Source organism: Pseudopipra pipra, chromosome 8, assembly GCF_036250125.1.
Source record: "Pseudopipra pipra isolate bDixPip1 chromosome 8, bDixPip1.hap1, whole genome shotgun sequence".
Taxonomy (NCBI): Eukaryota; Metazoa; Chordata; class Aves; order Passeriformes; family Pipridae; genus Pseudopipra; species Pseudopipra pipra.
This window is the reverse complement of record NC_087556.1, coordinates 2,346,195-2,369,695: the sequence shown is the minus strand read 5'-3', so window position 1 is coordinate 2,369,695 and position 23,501 is coordinate 2,346,195. Positions and strand designations below refer to the sequence as shown.

Here is a 23,501-nt window from a genome sequence, read left to right as displayed (position 1 = left end):
GAGCTGAGGGAGCCGCAGCCCCGCGCGGGAGCAGGTGCGGGAAGGAGCAAAGTCATTCGCCCGAGTGGCTCCTGGCCCCAGTTTGGGGGCAGCGAGCCCGGCGGAGTGAGAGGCTCCGAGGGGTGGGTGCTGCTACGTGGCGCTGTCAAGGGGAGAAGCACCTAAATATAAAATAGCTGGCGGCATCCTGCTTGCCTCGGATTAAACTCTGCGCTCCTTTTCTAATATGCAGTGTCGGAGCTCCTCGGTACTCTAGAAATATAGTCTGAGTCCTTCTGAAGGCTAGGGTTGGCTGTCAGGATTCCAAAGGAACTAACAGGCTCCTCTGAAAATACTGGGGAAGCTCAGGTTTTATTCAGCTTCTGTGCAGAAAATTTGTGATGCGTAAATCTACTTTGCCGTTTGGATCTGAGATGATATTGAAACACTCAAAATTTACACGGTCATCTTAACTGGAAAGGTCAGGAGTGATTATTTTCCTTTATAAAAGGTTTCACAGACAGGTGTTGGTGGTTTTGCAGATGGAGTTGCCCGCAGAAGTTTGAGGGAGGAGCACAGGTGAACCCAATAAAGGGGTTTGATTGCAAGAGGGGAGGGGAGTTTGTTGTGATTAAAGAGGCAAACTCGGGTTTTGTACTCACTAAGCTTGGGAAAGCTCTCTTCCAGAAGTGAGGGGGCCCAGAAGTGCCTGTCCCGTCCCATCTCGGAGTAGAACGGATAGGGCGAAAAAGTGAACATTTGCGTTTGAAACCAGCAGTGGTTTAGCTGCCGCTCAGCTGTGAGGTGTCTTCCCCTTGCATGGGTGATGAAAGGCTGAATCAACGTGGAGTTTGTTTGCTAAGAAATGAAGGTATATGTTGCTTTAAGGTAACACCCGGGGGTTTGCCCCTTCAGGGCCTCCTATGTTCCTGCAGCAGGTGCAATTCGGCACAGGTTTATGCGGGACGGTCCCGGGGAGGAGCGGGAGCCCGTGGCGAGGCTGACCCGCCGCGCACCCCGGACAGACAACAGGTCTCGCGGTGCTGAGTCCCCGCCTGAAACTTTGCACGCCGAATTCTGACGGATGGTAGCCGAGGCATTGATCCTCCCTGGAAAAAGGCCTACAGGTGGCAACTGGGGGTAAGGCACCACCAGCAAACACACAGACTCGGCGGCCGGTGCGCGTCGGTCCGGAGTTGGGATCGGTAAGTGCCGGGAGGGGGTTTGTCGGAGGCTCCTTCCCTGGCGCCGCGGAGCATCTCCCGCTCGGGCAGGGCGGGGGGCGCGGGGTGGGAGCGCAGCGCTGCCGGCGCGCCGTGTCGGGAGGGATGGAGCGGAGGAGCGCGGCCCGAGCCCCTGCCCTGTCTGCCGTGCTAGTCCCGCCCTGGGTGTGCTCGCGGCCGGGGCAACAAGGCGGGCGGTGAGGCTGCGAGGGAGTTGGCCGCTCCATCCCGCAGGAGCGGGGGGGCGGAGGACCTGCTGCCGAGGCAGGGATGCCCAGAGCCCTCGCAAATGCTTGCCGCCTTCTTTCCTGCCCCCCTCCCGCCCCCCAACCTCATTCCTCACCCCTCCCTCCCTCCCTCCCTTCCTTTTTTTTTTTTTTCGTTTGCCTATGCGGGGAGGCGGCCGCGAGCAGCCGCTCCGCCGCAGCGCAGCTCCGCTCTGCCTGCGCCCCCCGCGCCGGAGCCGCGGCAGCGCGGGGTGAGCTCCGCGGGGTGAGCTGAGCTCCGCGGGGTGAGCTCGGCCGGGGGGGCAGCGCCGCCGCTCCCCGCCAGGTCCCCCCGCCCCCGCGCAGCCACCGCCGCAGCCGGCGCTGCCCCCGCTCCCGCACGGACCCGGCGGCACCGGGGCCGCCCCCGCGGGCCTCGCTGCGAGAGGGCGGCGGCCCCCGCGCCCGGCCCCGTCCCGAAAGTTTCCCGGTGGAAGGGGGTAAGTCAGCGGGGAGGGAGGGATGCGCAAGTGGGATCGCTGGCGGGGTGGGGGGGGCCGGACTGCGCTGCCGCGGCTCCTCGGGATGCCTCAGCCCGGAGGCTCCCACCCTGCTGGGGCAGGGCTCGGCGGCCGGAGCTGGGAGAGCCTCCTCCAGCGAGGACAAACACCTATCTCTTCCTCTCCTTCCCCATCGGTCCCTGCCGCCAGGCAGAGGAGAGACTGTGACCTCAACTGTTGTCGTGCCGCTTTGACATGTAGGGTTGATTTGCAAGGGCTAGTGTACAAATGCAGTGTTTAGACTTTAATATCTGCATATGGTAATGGATAAAATAAAGGAACCCCTTAGTATTCCGCTCTTGTAATACTTGGCGCGGGAGAGGCTGCTGTTACATCTCATTTCCGAGCTCATTTGGGGAAAGCGGCGTGATGCTGGGTGCCTTCCCTGCTGTCTTTTCTCGAGTGCCTCAGCCTGTCAGGCATCGGGGAGTCCTGCGAAGGGGAGACGGGAAGCTCCTTGCCTTGTAACCGCAAAGCTGCGGGGAGACACCTCCTCGGGCTCGGAAAGCCCCGTGAACGCTTTGCGAGTGGGATTACAGCGGGAGTCAGCAGGGTGACCCCGGTCCCCCGACTCGTGGTTGGTGATGTGAGTCTGCTGCCTGCCTTTTACACACCCCAGTGATTTTATCTATCCCTGTGACCGAGCCGAGCTCTGGGTTTGAAATGTTGTGCTAACTTGAGAAATGAACGGTGAGGTAGCTTTGGGGGCTGGAGCCTGAGCACTGTGAGATTACCTGGGGAAGAGCAAGACAGACGTGTGGGTGGTGGTGTCATCTGGGGGCACAAGCCGGGAGAGGCAGACGCCGGCTTTCCAGCCCCTGACGTGTTCCAGCAGTGGCCGTTAATGACGACTGCGTGGATGTTAATTTAGAGGGAGGGGCGTGGTAGTGGAAGGGGCTGTTGGATGCAAATCAATTCCCATGGACTCATTTGGACTCCGCCGAGGTGGGGGGGAAAGCCCCAGTGTTTGCAAGGCAGGTTGCTCCCACATCCCATCATGAAAAGTTAAGGTGGAAACATTTTCCTTGTCTGTTCCCACCCACCCCCCGACGGGAGGAGGTTTCGTGACATGTAAAATTCTCAAACGGCTCTTTGGGGTGTCTGCGTTTTAAGCAAATACGTTTCTCACTTCGACTGAGAACAGTTTTGCTTTCTGATGAGTGGAAACTGGGGAAAAAGAGAGATTTAAAAATAAAATCAGACTGTATAGTCGAAGTGGTAAAGCAAATGTTCTCAAGATCCCACGTAGCAAGCTGGGAATGAACGCAAACTGTTCTTGCTGTGTAACTCTTCCAAATTCAGTTCTCCCTGGAAGATGCAATCTCCTCCTGCTTCCCAGCAAAGCCCGATCTGCATGGCCGGTCAATCAGGGAATGTGCATGAGGTGCTCAGGCTCCCGAAGCAGCAGTGGGAGTGTGTTGGCACTGCAGCACAAGTGACAATCTTGTCACACGCGGAACCCGGCATGGACAGCAACGGGGTGGGAATCCACCCTGTTTTAAACATTTTGGTGTGCCAAAGCTTTGCAAAATTTAAGGCAGGTTACTCCCAAGTCGGGGACAACTGGCTCTCCCCTCTTGCTTCAGCTGCTGTGGATCTGGCAGGCCCCCTTATGCCACCCTCTGGAAGGCACAGTGACTGTAGGTGACACGTGCTTAATTTTCAAGAGAATGACCATAGACCGGTAAAGGGACACTTAGATCAGGCTTGCTTATGTTTTTGTTCAAAGTTTCATAGTGCAGCTTTTCACATCCTGCTTTGCCTATAACTTCCAAATGACAGTATGTGCCCACATTTGGGAAAGTGTAAGAGTATCTAATTCCGTTGGCAAAATGGGAATGGTTATTAGAGCAACCTGCTAATCATCTGACAGATAAGTACTGATTCAGTGTGCACTTCACAGATGATGAGGTTCAATCAGCTTTGTGAGACTATAGTTATTGTTCATTCTTCCCCTGTCCACCAAATGAAGCATCGTTTTTGTGCACGTGTGTTTGTCAGATCTGGTCTCTAGGCTCTGATTTTCTATACCCTAATGGAAGTCTGAAGCACGAAGTCTGTTGAGTTGCTGCACTGTGTATCCATGCTCTACATGTATTTACTACTTGATAGGATAGCTTGGTGTCTCTTTGGGACAGCTACACTGCAGTGCTGGATAGGGACATGGCAATAGTGCTGTGGAGTGAAGCTTTGCATATGATATAGGAGCATGGATATCAGACAGAAGTTAGAATTTGGCTTAAGTTGTTTTTCCTCTGTTTACAAAATAAACTTCTGTAAGTTCCTTATGTATTGTTACTGGCACCTGTACACTTCAGGAACTATGTCTTTACTCGGTGGAATACATCCTTAAAAAGTACAATCCTTCAGGTGTCTCTCACTTATTTCTCCTTTCCTCCTTCCCATGCCTTAGCAGCCACATATGCATGGAGGTTTACCCCTGAATCTGTGATTTAAGTCATTTAAGCTTTAAACGTCGGACATAAGTTGTTAAAACTCTGCTTGTGGTTAGCAAACAGGTGAAGGAAATAAAACCACTAGCTTTGCACTTTTCCTTTCCTGGCTTTAATAAACTTCTGGAAGCGATTATGCCTTAGCTAAAATGCTCTTATATACAGGAAAACAGGGTGAATGTTAGCTTTCCTTTTTGTTTTGTTTTTTATGTTTGCATCAGGGCCTCTGTCCAGCCAAGCAGCAAAATCTGAAAAGAGGAAAGTAAATTTTGGTCTGAGTGCAGTTGTAACAGTAAGTCTGATACCAAACCCATTGGTTTGGCAAACTGAACCTTTTCGCTCCATGAAGGTTGTTTTTGGATCTTCGTCCAAGCTTGAAGTAAATTTAACAGATCTCTAGCAAAATGAAGCATTGTTTTTTTTGTGTGTGTGAACCAGCTATTTTTCTCCTAAACTTAAAGTGCACAGATGAAAACTGAACTATTAGCCAGGTAATATGTGCTTCTTGGTACTCAAAACATGCAGATGGGTAACAGAGTAGTTGAAGCTTGAGATCTGGATCTAGCCAAAAGGCTGCTTGAGAATTAAAGCCAGGTTTGATGGTTCTATCCTATTAATAGTTTATGAATTCAGTATCTGAACCATAGAAAACAGTAGTTAAAGTGGCAAGGATTATTGCTTAAAATCCTGCAATCAGAGCTTGCTGTTTTAATTAAAAATAACTAATCAACTGATTGATGAAGGGAAAAAAAGTGCCTTGCAGGTATATATTCATTTTGCTGCTACTAGAGTATTCTATTTGATGCATTTATTGATGTGAAGTCTTTTGGGGAAAGAGACACTGAGTGCCTAAAAAGCTTGTAAGAGCACAACAGAGCAGGCTTCTGAGAGAGGAGATTCTCCTGCAACTTTGCATGCTTAGGTGATTTATTATGAGAGACTTCACAATAAGTACTAACTCAGCAGCAATTGGAAGTGGTTTGTCTTTTGGCAGTTCAGGCAGTCCGTATAATCCTGTTGGCAGTGGCTCTGTGTGTTTCCTTGCTGTTAGGATGACATGCTGTTCTTTGGTGACTGCATACCTGGCTGATTTTTTTTTCAAGCTGTAGCACAGAAGATAGTAGAACAAGTACTTTTAATTGTGGTGATAAACCTCTGAGTAAGAGCTAAAGTGATTTACAGTACTGTCTGTGTATATAAATCTACCTATCTGAGCTTTTTATGCCCAAAATGCACAGCTGTGGGTGTGGGAGAGAGAAGGGTATTCTTCCTGGATTCACCTGAGAAGGGAAAAGCCATTGGAGAGAAGGGTGACCTACAGCTGTGGAGTGGCTGTATCTGTCTTTGACCCCTGTGGATTCCGCTGTCATCAGAGATTCGACCTTGTCAGCGTGATTGCCCTGAATACTTGGCTAATCGTTGAATTCCAGAATGGTTTGGGTTGGAAGGGACCTTAAAGCTCATCTTGTTCTACCCCCTGCCATAGGTAGGGACACTCTCCACTATCCCAGGTTGCTCCAAGCCCCGTCCAACCTGGCTTTGGACATTTCCAGGGATGGGGGAGCCACAAAATGTTAATGAGCTTCCTTGGAGGTGCCAGGATGCAGCAAACCCCAGCACTGGAAAGGGGGGATGAGCAAGGGCACCAGCTCCTCTGCTCTCTGCCTGTATTGGAAAGGCAGACGAAGGGGTTGATTGGTTTTGTTTGTTTGTTGTTTTGGCTTTCTTGGAGGAACTTTCCGTCTGCTGGGGAAGTCTTTGAGGGGGGTTGATGAGCAATTCCTGGCCAAGCAGACGAGCCGTGTATCTCAATTAGGATGCTGCAGCTGCGGTGACAGCACAGAGCTGGGATGGGCCAGCTGCCAGCCAGGTGCTTACCCTGTGTATAAAACCCTTACCTGGGCTGTGCTGGCTCATATGGGGAATAACTGCTCTGAAATAACGCTCCAATAGGAATTTACATTGGTGCCATCCAGATTGTAATCTTAGCCTGAAGGTGAACAGAGGAGTCCTAGGCTTTTTCCTAATTTTCCTTGTAACTTCAAACAAACAAACCTTGCCTGTAGCGGATGCTTGCCTGAGGAAGGGCCATGGACTGCTGTCTTTCTCCAGCTGATTTTGTCTGTCATTAAGAGAATGCCCTGCAACATGGCAAGACAGAGTGTTGGTTCAAATAAATTCCCTGAATCAGTGCAGTCTGAAGGGCAAAGAAAAAGAGCAGAGGGAGGTTCAAAGTGAAGAGCCACAAAGGCTGTGGTTGTTTTCTGTCTCTGAAGTACTAGCTTATTTTTTATTTAGTTCATACGTTTCATTTTCTAACCTGAACAAACCGTTCGAGGTATTGAGAGAAGTAACTGAGGTAAAAAGACAAATCTGACTGATAAAAACAGGTGGAAAGATTTCTGGAAGGAGTTTGGGAAGCACATAAGGAGAAAAATACTCCTGATAAAGCAGTTTGAGGAGCCATCTTAGTAAAACTGTAGCGAGTCCTTTCTAAGGTGAAGATCGTGTTTAAGCACTGAAATGCTGCTTTTGCTGAAGTGATTTAATTAGTGAGAGAGAAACATACAGCCTACTACTTTCATCAGTGCTTTTATTTACTACTTTAGTAGTTAGGCAATCAGATTTGGATAAGATTTTGTGGCTAAAATAGCTTTGTTTTTCCAGAAATAAACATTAACACACATTTCTACTTAAAACCAAGCCAAATAATTCTGTACTAACTGACTTACTACCCAGGTTATAAGACTGAATGTGTAAGCAGCAGTGCTTCAGGATCTGAGAGGGCTGTGTGACAAGGGTTATTGGTATGTCCATATTGCAGACTTCTTATTGTTGTGGTAACTGGGGAGCCTTCCTGCAAAGCCAGGTTGCTATTGCTGCGTTTACTTAATTCACAGGGTTCCTGCTCACATGTTTTAAACAGATAAAATACTCCTTCTTGGTTTCCATTCACATTGTGGTTCAGTGCACAGCCATTGGAAAGTGTTGATGTCACATTCCTTTGGATGAGATATACAACTGCAGTCTGTTGTTGCTCTGTTGTTGCATTATGTGTGGTGCTTTTTACAAAAACATGAATATTAATCCCAGAGTGTAATTTGAATAGCTGATTGCAGAATTTTCTGTTTGCCTACATTTCCCCCCTGCTCCCCCATCTCTAGAAACAGTGCTTCCATTTGGCACTTCCACAGTTGCTCTTGGTAAGAGGAGATAACTCCTGTTACCTGGTGCTCTGGGTGCCTCACGAGCCATCCCATGGGAACACCCCCTGTGGGATAGCATTGGATCTGTGCCATCTCACAGCACTTGCATGGCACCAGGTGAGTGTATGATTCCAGATTTCTCTGATATCCATGTTATAGGAATGGTGAGGGAGGTGGGGGTGGGGAGAGGGGACAATCCTATTTCAAAGCTAACAGTTCTGTTCAAATATAAGGATATTACTTGGCCAAACAGCTCCAAACGTTGCTGGCTGATGAGCAGCAATAGAGGGATGATAATAAACAACTTTGTGCTCTCTCCTTACAGATCTTGGTGTTAACTTTGCCTGTTTGTAGGGGTATTTCCCTAGTCAAGCAGACTTACCAAGCAACACCCAGTTACCTGCCCCCATCACAAGAGATGATAAAATTTCAAGGATGTATTTTAGAGTAATAGGCAGGTGGCACTTGGGAACTTGGCATTGCTGGGTTAATGGCTGGACCCAGTCTTGGACATCTTTTCCAACTAGGACTTTCTGATGAATATTATTATGATTGTGGAGAAAAAGAATCTTTTCTAAACAGAGAAATTAATTATGGCCTGTCATAAAAGCAAACAGTCAGGTATTCTGTTGATGTGGTTTGGGTGGTTTTGATTCAGTTTTCTTTTAGCTGTATTTTGTGTGTTTGCTCTAAACAACATGTATTTGAGTGTGACCACACTCTAAGGTTTCGTTCTGGTGATGGATGTGCTGCACTTCATAGATACTCCTGGGTCTGTCGGGGACAGCCCTGGAACCCATCCCTCTGGGTACTGGAGCTCTGACCTTCCAGAGGAGCTGTTTAAGCTTATCTGATCTATGGAATGCAGTAGCAGTAAGGCTGGCTGGGAAACAGGTCTTTGGAGAGGTGAGCGATGGGAGCTCAGGGATGAGCTGGGGAGCTTTCCAGCTGAAGTTGGGAAAGGCCTGGTGAGTGCTGGGCCAGCAGTTTCTTCCTGAGTGGCAGCAAAGTTGCTGTGTCTCAGTTCTGTGCTAATCCACACTTCACTTGGCAATAGCCAAGTTCCAAAGCTAAGCTTAAATGGGTATGTACTCATTTATCATGTAGGTGTTTGAGTTTTTGAGTGCTGTGGCAGACCCTTATTCCCAAGAATCTCCACTGAACAGACATGTATTTATGGACTATGAAGAGTTTCTTTCTTTTTTCTTTTTTTCCTTTCAATTTTTACCTTTGGGCAATATTAAAGCTTGAAATAACCTGGAAACCTTTGATTTCTGGTGGTGTGTCCAACAACACAAAATAACTTTGTGTCTTTGTTCTCTGCTTTTGTCTGCAGAGGTTGCAAGTTTGAGGAAAGTATTTGTGAGGCAGCACAATGAAAGTAATTAGAAGATGGTGTATTTAATTTTTATTTTTGCATCTGAAAGGAATGGAAGCTAAAAATGAAACACACACACTAATGGCACTAGGTCTTGACATTTATGTGTCATGTGTATGACAAGGAAAAAGGAACAACCTGAAGCAGAAATAGTGTTGCCTTTGAATTTTTATTCATTTTTTTTCTTTAGGTCCTGATAAAGAAAAGGGTGACTAGAAGTTAATTTTGAAGAAGCACCGAGTGGTTTCTGAATCCATTTAGCTTATGGAACTTTAAGTTATTTAACATTCACAAATAGAATCTTTAAATCTCTCAAGAACAGTCTGAACTCTGTTACTCGTATGTCCACTAGCAGAGATTTGTTCATAATAATGAAATTGCTGCAGTTCTGATAGTCAAGGAACTTTCTGGTATTTGCCTATTTTACTTTTAAGTTGGAGGGCTTTTTCCCCTGTAGGTGCAAAAATCAATCATAGAGCAGTAGATAATCTTATTCCTTTACTACTTTTTCAGATTTTTTTTCATTTTCTGAGAGCAATGCCTTTCATTGGAATGCAGTTTGAATAAAAACTTGCCGTTTGAATAAAAAAAAATAACCTTTTAATATTTAATGTGAAACAAGGTTATTTACAAACAAACCTGAGTAAGATCTGGGTAAATGCACCTGGTGACTTTCAAATGGTGGTTTTTTTGTTTTTTAAAGATGGACACTAATAAAATAGGATTAATGACTGGCGAAGCACAGGGCAGATCTTGAGCTCATAGGACTCACTTTGTATGTTGAAAAACTTCAGAGAAAAAGATACTGTGAACTCCTATGCATGTGAAAACATAGTCTGAGAGAAGTGGAGTGCATGGCCTCTAGGAATCCTCCAGCAGCCTCTGTCACAAGATGATGTCTTTCTGCCTGGCAGCCAACTTGGGAAGCAGAGTAGAGGAAGGTGGAAGGCTGGTGGTGAGTGGTGGTTGTCCTTTCCTTAGCAGTTCACCTGGATTTCTCCAGAGGTTTATGTGCATGAGGGAAGTGTCACAACATGGCAGCTACAAGAGGGACAGAAAAGCTGGGCTACCACTGTGGTCTTTTTTTCATCTAGGAAGGTGGTCTGAAGGACGCTGGTGGGACTGAAACTGCTGAATAGATGAGTCAGGCTGCTCATGAATTTCATAATAGATGGAAGCTTTGTCCACTGGCACTGCAACCCGCTTCCCTTTTTGCTTTATTTCTTCCTGATCCTAACTTCAAACAGCAATGAAGCAGTGGAAGATACTGCCTATGTTTGCCTCATTGAAAGTAAAGGACAGAGGATTATTGAAATCCCTTACAAACTCTCTTTTTTGGGGGGTACAATGATATCTCTTCAAGTCTTTGATAATGTTCCTATTCTAATATCTTTGAAGGCAGATTACAAAAAGAAAATCTTCCAACTACTAAGGGAGTCTCAAACTAAAGGGAGCCATCCATCAGAGATATGGATGTTATGTCCTCTTGCCCTCCCACCAATTCTCAGGATAGTGACAAGTTTATGACTTGGGCTGTCAGCCACGGAGGATGTTGCCGAGGGCATGAAATTCCAAGTTCTTTCTAAAGGTATCCTTGTATAACTCCTGTGGAAGAAATTAGCAAATTGTTTTGGTGGCACAACAGGTAACTAAAATGTTAAGGCTACTGCAAAATGAAGTCTGTCCTCTAGGCCACACACACCTATCACAAGTTGGTGCTTTTTTAACAGAAAGGAATCGATTCAGGGCAATTCTTGGATATTTTCTCTGCTTTGAAAATAATTCTGAATGAAATTGAGGTTGACATAGGTTGTGCCAGAATTAGTCCCCATGTGCTGAGAGGTAGTGGTGATTTGGTGGGGGCATGTAAAGCTGATGGGGAAAGTATCATGTGGCTGGAAATTTCCTTTTAACTCTAACTTTGCATTTACTAATACGAATACCACTGTAGAATACTTCTATCTCTGTATTTGAGAGTGAAGTCAGTTTTTAATTTGTAGTTAAAACCAATAGCTACAGTTCATTGAATCACAGAATGGTTTGGGTTGGAAGGAACCTTGAAGATCATGCAGTCTTACCCCTGCCATGGGCAGGGACACTTTCCACTAGCCCAGGTTGCTCCAAGCCCCGTCCAACCTGACCTTGGACACTTCCAGGGATCCAGGGGCAGCCACAACTTCTCTGGGCAACCTGTGCCAGGGCCTCCCCACCCTCCCAGGGAACGATTTCTTTATAACATCTAATTTAACACCTTTCTCCTGTCTCTGTACACAAATCTGACTCTGCTCGTGTCAGTAACAACATTACTGGGGCTGTTGAAATACTTGGGATGGTCTAGGAGTTGTCCAGCCTCTTGAAAGGACAGAACTGAGGTCACTTGTTGGAAGAGAGTTGCTGAGACAAGAGCAGTTAGTACCTGAGGTTCATCAAGAAGTGTGGCAAGTGGGACTGTGCAGTCTTGGAAAAATAGTGCCTTTACAAGACAACGTCTTTGGAGATTGATTCATTACAATTATGTGTGTCCCTACAGTGTCTGCTGGAATTCAGCTTTTTGAGCTTTGATGTGACACCATCTTCTGTTTCCCAACACAGGTACCTACAGATGAATGGGTGCATGTGCTCCTGGCCCTTCTAAACAGATGGGCATTTATTCGTAATGCGAAAGAAATGAAAACTTTTTTTGGATGAAGTGTAGTGATAGAAATGACACACGGAGAATTTAGTGTTAAGACTGTAGATCCATCTTGTCAGCAAACGTTTGTTTTCAGTTCTTGTACTGCTATATATGATCTTTTAGCAAAATCAATTACAGCTTAATATTACATGGAAAATTAAGGATAATGAAATCCATCAGTAAGGTTATGTTGCAAGCAGACAGGCTGAAATTGTTGTTAGCGTGCTGGTTTACTTACAGTAATGCTGTTTCCCTTTCATTCAGTCTCCTGATCAAATTTTAACAGGAGGTTTGACATTTACATGACATTCACATCTGTAGAAACACTGTTTCCTTTTCCCCATTGCTCAGTTTTCTTTGAGTTAACATTCTGCTCAAAGCAGTGAGAGACACTGGAGAAGGGAGCCGATAAGAAATGATCACTGTAATAAATTGGCTGTGTTCTCGAGGCTGGCTACCACTATTTTAGACTTCTGGAGTGGTGGTGAAAAGGCTTTAACCGACAGACTGGTCGCAGGTAGTGCCACAGAAACCCAGATTGCCTGGTTGTGGCCCCTTTGTTTGTAGTGTAAGTAGTTTTGCAGGGTTAAGAATAACGTGTTGCTTGTTGCTGGTATAGATTTGGATGAGGCTGTGGGGCTCAAGAACTTGGGAAGGAGCTGCAACCTGGGATTGGGCTGTGTACCCTGGAGCAGAGCCTGTGGGGAGCTCCAGCCTGGGCCTGGCTGAGAGAGTGTGCTCGGGGGGCTTTGGCCCGGGGGGAGGGATGGGGTGGATAATGCTGCAGCCAGAGGGTACCAGACTCACTTGCTGAGCTGACTGGAGTGTTGGTGACCTTGGAAACAGGGCAGGGATGAGCCATAGCAGTGTCTTGTTCGCCGCGCCTTGGAGGTGAAGCCACAGTAAGAGCTCCAACTGTACATCTCATTTTACATATTTTTACATATATATCCACTTGTGGGGGCTTAAATGGGCTCCAGAGCCTCCTAAAAGCCACAGAGCAATTTTTAGTTTTGGTTCTGCACGCTCTACTCAAATCAGAACTGATAGAGGTGCTCAATGCACATGCAAGGGTTGATTTGTTTTCATGGAAAATGGTGGCATCCCTGGGTTGAGGATGTTTGTTGCATGTAAAGGAAGAGCTTAACATGGAAGTTTTTGATGTGAAATCTGAAGCAGTCACAGAAGGAGTGCAGCTGCCCTGGGCATTACCGATGCCAGGGTCAGAAGGATCAATCTAATTATATAATTGCTATATATATGTAAAGATTTGTTTTCAGATGCTTCTAGTACCCAGTCTGATGGCCACAGCCTTTCTGTGGAGCTGTATGCCAGGCTTTTTCTGCTGTATTTTTAATAATTGTGTATGTGCTAAAACTAGTTCTTAATTTCATCGTGACAATCTCATGTCTGTCAATTAAATTTAGAGGTCGATTTAAACAGTGCATCTACTTAAAAAAAAAAAGCATCCAGATGCAGCTACTTAACTATACATTTCACAAATCACAGGGTCTAGAGTTTCTGGCAGTTGCTTGTTCTCCTGTGGTTAGAATGGAACCATTTGGACATTTTAACTGATCTGTAATTTCAGGTAGACTATGTACTTGAATTTTTGTTAACAACAGAGAGTAAGGTTTGCTGATACGAAGAACTGCTCATATTTTGAGACCTTTCTTCCTCCTTTTTTCAATCCCATAGCAATGACTAGCAAGTGTGTTGTTCCACTGATGTTGTTATGCAGAAAAGAAAAAAAACCCCACAACTTTACTTTGTATACTCAAGAGAAGTGTCAGGGCCCAAAGGAATTGGCTGCATTGTGTAATGGTATCAGTTGGGAGCTGGTGAAGCACAGCTAATGAATTTTGGACTCTGAAATCAGTTATAATGAGGAACTCAAAATCTGGAAAATTGTTTTTGAGAGTTGATAGGAACAAAACCAGCACTTCTCTCAACGGCAAGGCTGGATGTTGACTCTTTAAGGTAGGTAGGCATGTCTAATGGCAAGAGATTGGTCATTAGATTTTAATCTGCTGAGATAGCTGTGCACCCTGGCTTCTTTGGAAATGGGTAGAGTTAGAGAGGAGGAGGTAAAAACTAGATCTTTTCAAATGTGCAGTTAGGTAGTGGGCCAAAGTCTGGTTGCCCATGTTCTCTGCTGTGTCTGGATTTCAGCATTGTTGTATAAATATTTTGGATGTTCTGTTCTGTAAGGGTTACACTCGTCTTTCAAATAATGCAGGTTTTAGTTTCTTGTTTTTTTATAAGTACCTGAAACTGAATTTGTTCTTGGCCTTAAAACCCCCCCCCAAAAAAAACAACAAACAAAACCAACAACAAAAGAACCCAACAAACCAAACTAAAACAACAACAAAAAAGAAAGAAAGAAACAAACTAAAAAAACCACAAACTCAAAAAAACTCACAACACCCCCCACAAAACCCCAAAACAAACAGACAAAAAACCCTCCAAAAAATGAAACAAATGAGAAAAAAAAAAACCACAAAAAACCCAACAACAACAGAAAAAGAAAAACAAGACCTCTTGCTGATTTTTAAACAAGACTGTGAAAAAGTAAATATGAAAGACTGGCCACGGACAGCCTTTAAAATAGAAACCAAAGCCTTGGCAGGGTGTCTGCAAGAGATCACTTGTTATTAGCCAGCCTCCTATCCTAGAGTCCCACGAAGGCATTTCTGATGGATCTGCTTTGTTCACCTGTACCCTACTCCTTAGTGAGCTCTGTTTGGTTTCTGCTTCTCCTGAGGTGTCATCAAGAAAATTGTTTTGTTCAACAAGTGGATTGGTTGTTAAAATTCTCAAAGGAATGTAGTGCTTTAAGGGACCTTCTGGGTCACTGACTCTGCCTGGCTGCTTCTGTAGCTGCCATGCTGAACATTCCCTTTTGGAAACAAAGCATGTCATGGTTAATATTCCCTCCTCTCAGTGAAAGGCTGATTGCTCAAATTACTGTGCCTCTCTTACAATTTGTGCTTATTTAAGACCTCTGTATTCATATTTGTTATTGTGCCAGCATTGTCCTTTTGCTTAAGTAGTTTCCTGCTCTCCTTGGTGTCCCTTGCTTCCGCAAAGTGTTCTGTAGAGAGAAAGATTATGTTGCTTCTTGCCTGTGGTTCCCCAGAGCGAGCAACCACTCTCCTTTTGTGACATCTGCTTTGGTCCCAGCACCATCTTAAAAGGTGTGAGCTTAGATCTCATCTGGGGACCTGAGGATTTAAGAACTTGTTAAATCAAAGAAAATCTCCGTGTTTTCAAGCAGTGCAGACAGTATCCAAATGTGTAGTTGCGAAGGATTAAACCAAACAGTTTTCACCTAACGTTTGTAGTGGAGCAAGGATGGCTTCTCAGGGTTGAGGGAGCACTGTCAGAGGGTAGTTCATCAGGAACTGGAGAGATAGGGCAAAGGGGAATGGCTTCAAACTGAAAGAGAGTAGGCTTAGATTAAATATTAGGAGGAAGCTTTTCCAGCGCCTCACCCTCACAGGGCACAGGTTGCCCAGAGAAGCTGTGGCTGCCCCATCCCTGCAAGTGTCCAAGGTTAGGTTGGACTGGGCTTGGAGCAACCTGGGCTAGTGGGAGGTGTCCCTGCAGACAGCAGGGGTGGGACTGGATGATCTTCAAGGTCCCTTCCAACCCAAATCATTCCATGATTCTATAGTGCTGCTTAGGGAGATGCTAGGAAGAGTTGGTATCCTCTCTTCCCTCTCTCTCCAAACAGCTTACACAGTACAGGCACTTCATGGAAAATCTGATCAGCTCTCCTGTCCCCAACCAACCCAATCTCTCTTTTCCTTCTTGGACAAAAGAGGCAGAACTAGTTGTTGGTGGTGTCACCTGTGCATCCAGTACAGCTGCGTGTTTGTATCTCATCATCACACTGAGTCAGTAAAAATCCATGGGATTTGCTGCTGTGGGCATAGATCCATCTCTGTTGGGCTCCTGTGAGAGTCTCTGAGCAGACTTGTCACCTTGGCTGTAGTGTCACATGAATGCCTCTGGTGGTGTCTGACACGTGGGCAGGAAGCCTTTGTGTTATTTGTGGTACTGTGCAATATGATTTAGAAATTGTCTGCTGAGTCTTCAGAAAACCAATCTGAGTCCCTCATGGTCAGGGCTGGGCTGGAGCTAAAGCCTGGACACATCTGAATTGGCCTTTACAGAGGAAGCACTTGGTGTTGTGCCTTTTTTTCCTGGTACTCTCTAAGCCCTTCAGGATTCTGTTAGCTTTGCTTGAGTACACAGAGCCAACTTGAGTTGTGTGTGCAGCCGAGTAATGAGCTTTTCTAAAACCTGAAACACCTCGAGGCAGGCACATCTTGGAAGCTCCAGAGGAACAGGCTCAGGTATGACTTGCTTTCTTGGGTGGATGACTGCTCACTATCTGCTTTACACTCCCTAAGGTGTTTCTGCAGGCTTTCACCCTTGGCCAGAGGAGCTATGCTGGATCCCTCCTCCAGGCTTATTCCTTTGCAATTCTATTCCCCTTTTCCCTCACCCCAATTCTTCTAGTTCTGGTTTCTCTGGAATATGTTCTCCTATGGTGTTGTACCAAATATATCACTATAAGTCCAGTGAGGGGAGAAGTGTCACATCTGATCTGTTTATTGATGCAGGAATATTTTGAAAAGCTGTTGTATTTGCTGGATGCCTGTGGGTCTTGGGAAGGGAGCTCATGTTTGCCAGTTCTTCATTGACCTGTGTATCTTTTAGCGTAGTCTTCCCTTCCCAAGCTCTGTGTGCATGGGATACAGACTTACAAGCTTAGTTTCTTAGATTTTTTTGCACCTTTTCTTCTTAATTAAAACCCTGTATTTTCTATTCTGTAACTAATTCTTGTCCTGAACAGCAGGATATGCCCTTGATGTGGTGGAGCCTTTTGAAGCGTCTGTCTGGCTCTGCTGTTTTGAATGCCCTGAGCTGCTTCTGTTTGTCTTTCACTGGGTGGTTGTGCCAATGACCACCTCGATTTCTGGCTTAACTCTGCATCCTTCATAAGAAATGCTTCCTTCTGCTTTTTGGGGAACTCTTATTTTTATGATCCGGATTTTCTCTCTTCTTTCTTCTCTGGTTCCATTTCTTTTCTGGTTGTAATTTATGGCAGAATATGGAAAAGATACCTCAACTCTACCTGCTGCTCTTTTGGCCTCAGGTTTAATGGATCGTTTTCTTCCAACTTAAGAATTTTGCCACATGACATGGTGACATGTTTCCCTTCCTGTAGAGGAGAAGGGAATGGAAACAAATGTCTAAAAGTGGAAACACCACAGAAGTATGGGAGTATTTTGGTACATGTTCATCCCCCTAGACTATTATATGACTATCATGACTAATTTTAATTTTGCTTTAGAAGATTGCACCAAATAAAGGAAGAGGTAATTGAAATTTTAAAAGCATTGTACATGGAAATAGCATTTGTTTCCCCCGTTGTACTGGGAACCATATATGGAGAACAATGCTAGTAGCCCAACAAATCTGAGGGTAATCTGAATTTAAAAAGCTCTTCCTTGACAGCTGCATCCAAATGCATGCTTTCCTCTGGCTTATTACTGCTCCAGGATGGCAATTACAGCCTGGCAAGTAGGACAGAGTGAGGAATACAGGACCCACAGAACCTTCCTCTTTAAATTATATTACCAGTTAGCAGCAGGGTTACCTCAGCACTTCTCAGCTTTTCCTCAGTTATTGCTTCGCAGAGCCAGGCGTTTTTACAGCCTTTTAATTTTCTACATATTTTTAAAACCCTCAAGAAGCAACAATCAGAAGGACCATTAACACCTCGGCCATGAACTAATGAGAAACACAACTTCTGTGCTGGAGATATCGATTTGCTCAGCTCCAGTTGTATTTCTCCCCTTTAATTCTTTGTGCTCTCCCCTTGGCCGTGGTGGTTGTTTACTCACAGTACACCCGAGTGAGGAGAAGATAAACTACTGAAATACTGCTGCTCAGGCATTGATACATAGAGGCCTTTCCCTTTGTGTTCTTTGAATGCCAGAAATCCCCTTCTTTATTCGGAACATCTTTTTAATCTCTTCTTTCATCCAGGAAGAAAATGAAGAGCTAAGTTCAACTGTTAACTTTTATCTCCTTTATTCTTTTTCCCTGCAGCGCTCAGAAGGTGCTTCTTTCCCTTCAGTTGCACCTTTCTAGCGTGTTCCACCTCTGAGAAGAGAAAGCAGACAGAATTTATCCCATATATGTGTGTGGGGGTCAATGCCCTTATTTTTTTGATCAAGCAGTTTCATGTGGGTTCCTCATCTGGATTTCTGGGTTTTAAAACAGTGACAAATTTGTCTTGACCTTCATTTGATCTGTATGACATTAAGAAAACAGAAGGATCTAAATTAACAATAATGGTTTATAATGCTGTCTAAATTGAAGAATCAAATGGAAGAGGATAAACCATCAGTTAATGCATTGACAAAATGCCCTGAAATATGCTGCTTGCCTTTTTTTGTTTGTTTGTTTGTTTTTTGATATTTTGCCTTTTCTGACCTCAGATAAATATTCATTGAAAGCAGTTTCAGATTCGTTTATCCTTGCAGGATATAACTTTACCCTGTAAAGTCTCTTGTGACTAAAATATTGTTTTGGAGGAGAAAATATATATATAAAAAATAACCTAAAGCTTAAACTTTTCGCTGCTGCACTGTGAGTTTTTTGAGGTAGGAGCAGAATGTTTTTATGATGTCTGTGCCCAAGAATGATCAGATGCTCTTTCTGTCTCTGCCTCGCAGTTTCATCCCTGGGTTGTTTTTCACATCATATGTGAAATCCAAATGATGTTAAAGCCTCTCTTTCCACATTAGCCTGTTTCCAAAGCACATAGTTGTCTTAGAACAGATCTATTAGTTTATCAGATGACTGATTTTGGAGAAAATATCTGCAAAATATAGAATGTGAATCTAGCAAGGCACACTTTGTTCTGTTTTGTCAGCCACGATTTCCACATCACTTATTTAAAGGCATCGTTTAAATACAGGCTCAATTTTCTTTTAAGAAACGAATTCTTATGGGTGTATTTATTTTTCCCGTGTCCTGCTGGTGTAGTTTATGTAAAACTGTGGGTGCTGGCAGATTGCAGTGTTTTGTAAACTTCTGAGGAAGTAGGGAGGCTGCGTGTCTCATCTGGAACTTTAAAAAAAAATTTCCTGGTCTTTGAGTATGAAATAATTGCGAATTATCCAAAGTTGCTCAAGCCCAGGCTGGACAGGGCTTGGAGCAACCTCGTCCAGTGGAAGGTGTTGGAGCTAGATGGTCTTTCATGTCCCTACCAACTCAAAACATTCTAGGGTTCTATGAAAAGTAGGGGGTTTTAAAGCAGTGAGTTTTCTCTGTACCTGTGTCTATATTTCAGTATGTTCCTTTCCGAAAGAATTGCAAAGAGTTGTTTCTCCATTAGTGGCTTGCTAGGTGTGGAACACTTCCACCTTCTTGTGTGGTTTAAGAGAAAGAAAAAAATTATGCTTACAATAAGAAATGTGAGGAGGGACTCCAGCTCAGGGAAGGGCTATATAGCGACAAAGAAATTAAGTACAGCTTCAGAAAGTCAAATATCTTGTTAAGTCTGGGCAGGAATCAATAAGTGCTTTTGAGAATGGTGGTATTGAGTATTCTATTTTGAGAAATACTCGTGTCTCTGGAAAACTGGAGTAAACGACTACAGCAGAGATGCAGATGAATTCTGCAGCAACTTTTCTAGGTGTGTGCACACTGGAAAGTCGTGGACGTCTCTGCTGTACTTCTCTAGCTGTGCCTGGATTTCCAGGCAGCCTGTTGGCACCTTGGGACAGGTGGGGAGTTTCTATGGATGTTCCTGGTGTTCTCTACAACTACCTGAAAGGGAGTTGTAGTGAGGTGGGGGTTGGTCTCTTCTGCCATGTCTCAAGTGAAAGGATGAGAGGAAACGACCTTAAGTCGCACTGGGGAGGGTTCAGATTAGATACTAGGAAAATAAAAACAACTAAAAGAGTGGTCAGGCATTGGAATAAGTTGCCCAGGGAGGTGGTGGAGTCTCTGTCTCTGGAAGTGTTCAAGAGGCAACTGGACGTGGCTTTTGGGAAGGTGACTTAGGGGTGATTATGATGGTGCTGGGTTGAAGGTGGGACTTGATGATCTTAAAGGTCCCTTCCAACCCTGATGATTCTGGACAAGCGCCCTCCCTCCCTCCCCTGGCTGCTCTGGCTCAGTACAAATGGCAGCAGCTGCCCAGGGAGTGAGTGTGCTCACCCTGTGCTTCAGGGGGATTTGTCACCAGGTACCAGAGCAGATAACCACGGGCTTCCAGGACTGCAGGGCAAGCTTTCAAATGCTTCTCAGCTAACAGGGTCACCAATGCTTCCCCTGCCCTCCCCCTCCCCATTAGCGGTGCTCTTCTGTTACACAAAAGTCAATGATACTGTTTTTCCATTTTCATTAAGGCTCAGCAGTGACGTCTGTTTTTACGTTGCCCTGGATGAGACACATTCAGCTTGAACCATTGAAAATGCTGGTTCTGAGCTGTTCCACAGCTTTCTCCTCTCTGTTGTAGCTGCTTGTAGTGAAACTGCTCTGTCAGAGGGGTTTGGCCAGTGCTGCTGTACGTGGAAGATGGGAAAATCCTGGAAAGCAGCTGTGTTTTCCCACTGCCATGGTTGGCCATAGCTGCTTGGTTCTGCTGTTGGATGCTAATGCAGCTGCAGCTTCTCTCTGCATGAAGAGCCTGTTCTTGGAAAAAAAATGCTTCAGGCTCCAGGAGGGCAAGTAGGTGATTTTAATTTTTGGACCTCAGTGCTGCTCTGTGTCCTTTGTGAGAGGAGTATCTACACGTTTGCAGAAATGAAACTTGACTTGTACTGGAAAGTAAGGCTGTGTGAGTGGAACAAATTGTGCTGAAGTCAGCTGAAATAGGAGTGGGATTATGTGCCAAATCACATCCTGTGGGTCTCTAAATCATTATTCTGTAGAGAGCAGCCTATAACAAAGCTCACTCTGCTGCAAGACTCACAGAAAAATATATGTTCTCCAGCACTTATATCAGTTAATGATACAAATCTGCTGATGGCTGGAAGTATTTATTTGCTGTGAGAAGAACCTGCTTATGTTGCACTGAGTGTCATGGTTGAATGGGAAGTACCAGGACTGTGTATTGTAGAGGTAAATGGTACTGGGACGTGCATTACTGACACGCTCCTATTCGAGGGAGCATGTCAGCATTTCCCATGTGCTTTACTGGGAGGTGAGTTGGGAGGATTTTGATCCTTTGTGGTTTTATAAACTGGGTAAGATGCTGAAGGGTATTGGAAGGAGTATGAGATGCTGTGATGGGAGAACAATCTTAACTCCAGGGCAGAAACTTCAGGCTCATGGGTGTTTCTAGGTGTGGTTTCACTCAGCTTTTCCCAGCTGTGGCAGCAGTCCCTGTACCTGGCTGCCTTTTCCAGTGTGGAGGACAGAATTGCTGCATTAGTTTCGCTTTTTTTGTTGTTTTCTCCCATTGTGGGGTAAAGACACGCTCTCAAATGAGCAGGTGCATATTTTCATAAGCCTCAAGCATTCCTTTGTGGATGAAAGTGTTGTAAAATATCTGAAAGCTATTTTCTTTGACACAAGCTTCCCTGTTTAAAGAATATGTGCAATCATTTCTTATTTGGGCTGAAGTAGGTGAAATTGTTGCAATGTTCTGATGTAATGGACTGTATGAAACGGATATTTGGGCCTTTTTAAATAAAATGCCTTTGGAACATGTTTTGAGCTGTGAAGCATCTCAGATTGAACTGTAGGGAAACAAATAAAGAGAAATACCTCCCAAAATAAAGAGAATTTTCAACAATATGCTGGCAAATGCACGCTAGTGTTAAGCAGTGTGTTTAGAGGGAGTTAACCCTTTGATTTTGGGTTAAGGAATCTGTTGTTTGGTGATGTGATGTGAGAAGTGGCATTGTGGAGTCACCATCCCTGGAAGTGCTCAAAAAATGTGTGGCTATGGCACTTGGGAACGTGGTGGTGGAGCTGGGCAGATGGTTGTACTTGATGATTTTAAGGGTCTTTTCCAACCTTAAAGATTCTATGACTGTGCAATGCTGCTCTTAAGAATTATGTAAATCATTAATGCTAGAAAATGGTTTAGCTGTTTACTGTGGGAATAGTACTTACCTTCACAGGAAAATGGTTCTTTAAATTAGATTGATTTGAATCTGTGCAACGTTGTGGTGGAGTGAGGCAGAATACATAATGCATTCTCAGTTGATTCAGTTTTGCAAATAAATCCTGGATGCAACTGTTGCTAAATGATGGATCCACTAGGTGTAATGGTTGCCATGCTGGCGGTTGATATCATGTTTTATCTGTTTTTTCCCTTGCTCTTGCTCCCTGCTGTCCATGCAGTTTGCATCCCCGAGGGGTGTTTGCTGCTAGGGTAGGAGTGCGAGAGAGATCAGATGTTCCATGGAAATTTTGGGAAGACTAGTAGCCTTAATTAGCATGAAGACCATATGCTTCTAGTCTGAGGGTCCTGTCCAGAGAATTGGAAGTGGCTGATCTTGAGCAGAAGAGGGAAAGAGTCTGAGGAGCTGACAGGGGTGCTGGATTTCACAGTTGGCAAATCATCTTGGCCTGACCTGCTGTGTGTTGAATGGGTTTCTTATCAGCCCAGATGCTCTGCATGGAGCATCAAGACTTGAATCCAGAGGGAGTGTGTTATCAGCAGGCCTGACAGCCTTTGTACTTTAGTCCAAGGCACAGTGTTGCCTCTTGCCAGCAGTGGGACTTCCAGCAGGGAGCTGAGCTGGGCTGCATGGCTGGACAGCTGCTGAGCAGAGAGCAAAGGTGTGTTTGAGCAGTTCTGTGTTCCCCAAGGTCAATCCTTGATTTTGGGGTTGGGATAAATCACAGCTGTGTTAATCAAGAGACCAGAGCCTGTTGCAGTCAGGAAGACCAATTGCATCCTGGGCTGCATCAAAAGAAATGTGACCAGCAGTTCAAAGTAGAAGATTCTCCCCCTCTACTCTGCTCTCGAGACCCCATTTTTTCCATTTAAATTACCCTTCACTCTCAATCTGTGCTTTAAGCAGCAACAGTTAGTTCCACTGCTATTTTGACAAAACCATCTAAACCTGATATACAAGTTCCCCATTTCAAACATTGCCCCCATTCCCCCTCTCCTTATATCATTTTTCAACCACTGCTTTTCACTTCTCTGGTCCTGTGCACAGCACATGCAGCATTTCAGAGAATGTTACTACAGAGGTCCCAATCCCACACTGTTGAGGCCCCTCCTCAACAGTCCAGATCCTAAATCACCAAGACCCCTGTGAACCATGACCACTGGCTCATTCCCAGTCCAAGAGTCTGTCCACACATCCGGTGAGATTTTTTCCACTTGCTGGTCAAGTTACCTTGTGATTCCCAGAAATGCAAGTAGTCCTAAAGGCAATAATCAAGCTCTTCCTCTTGGGAAGAGACAGGGATCCCTGTCACTGCAAGGGTAATTTGTGATGCACATGCACACGCAGCTGTGTCTTGATGGGAAGGGCCTTTTGGCAGCACTGTTTCTGCCTTGGTTGCATTTAGGCTCTCCTGAGCAGGGCTTTTCCCCTCCTGATGAGGGCTTTTCCCCTCCTGAGCAGGTGCATGGCTGCCAGCCTGGAGATGAGGTTGTCTAATACAAGAGCTGCAGAGCAAAGTTAACGGTGCATGGCAGCAGAAGATTGAAGTTCTGAATCAATTTGCTCCATGTCAAGTTGGTCAGTTATTTTAACCGCAGTTTGCAATTACCAAATCAGCACTAGAAAGCTATAAAAGGAACAGACTTAAGACCTTTCTAC

General features: G+C 45.1%; 1 protein-coding gene across 8 annotated transcripts in view; it reads left to right on the top strand.

Moving 5' to 3' along the window:
• The first annotated feature begins 642 nt into the window (after positions 1-642).
• The window catches only part of PCDH15 (protocadherin related 15), a 701,112-nt gene continuing 678,253 nt past the window's right edge, over positions 643-23,501 (top strand). For 2 of the 8 annotated variants that reach the window (XM_064662188.1, XM_064662178.1), the window contains exon 1: positions 644-1,119. The gene's annotated coding sequence lies outside the window, so the exon portion shown is untranslated. Of the gene's footprint in view, positions 1,120-1,814; positions 1,909-23,501 lie in introns of those variants that run through there. The other 6 variants (XM_064662186.1, XM_064662187.1, XM_064662185.1 and 3 more) reach the window with 4 other exon arrangements.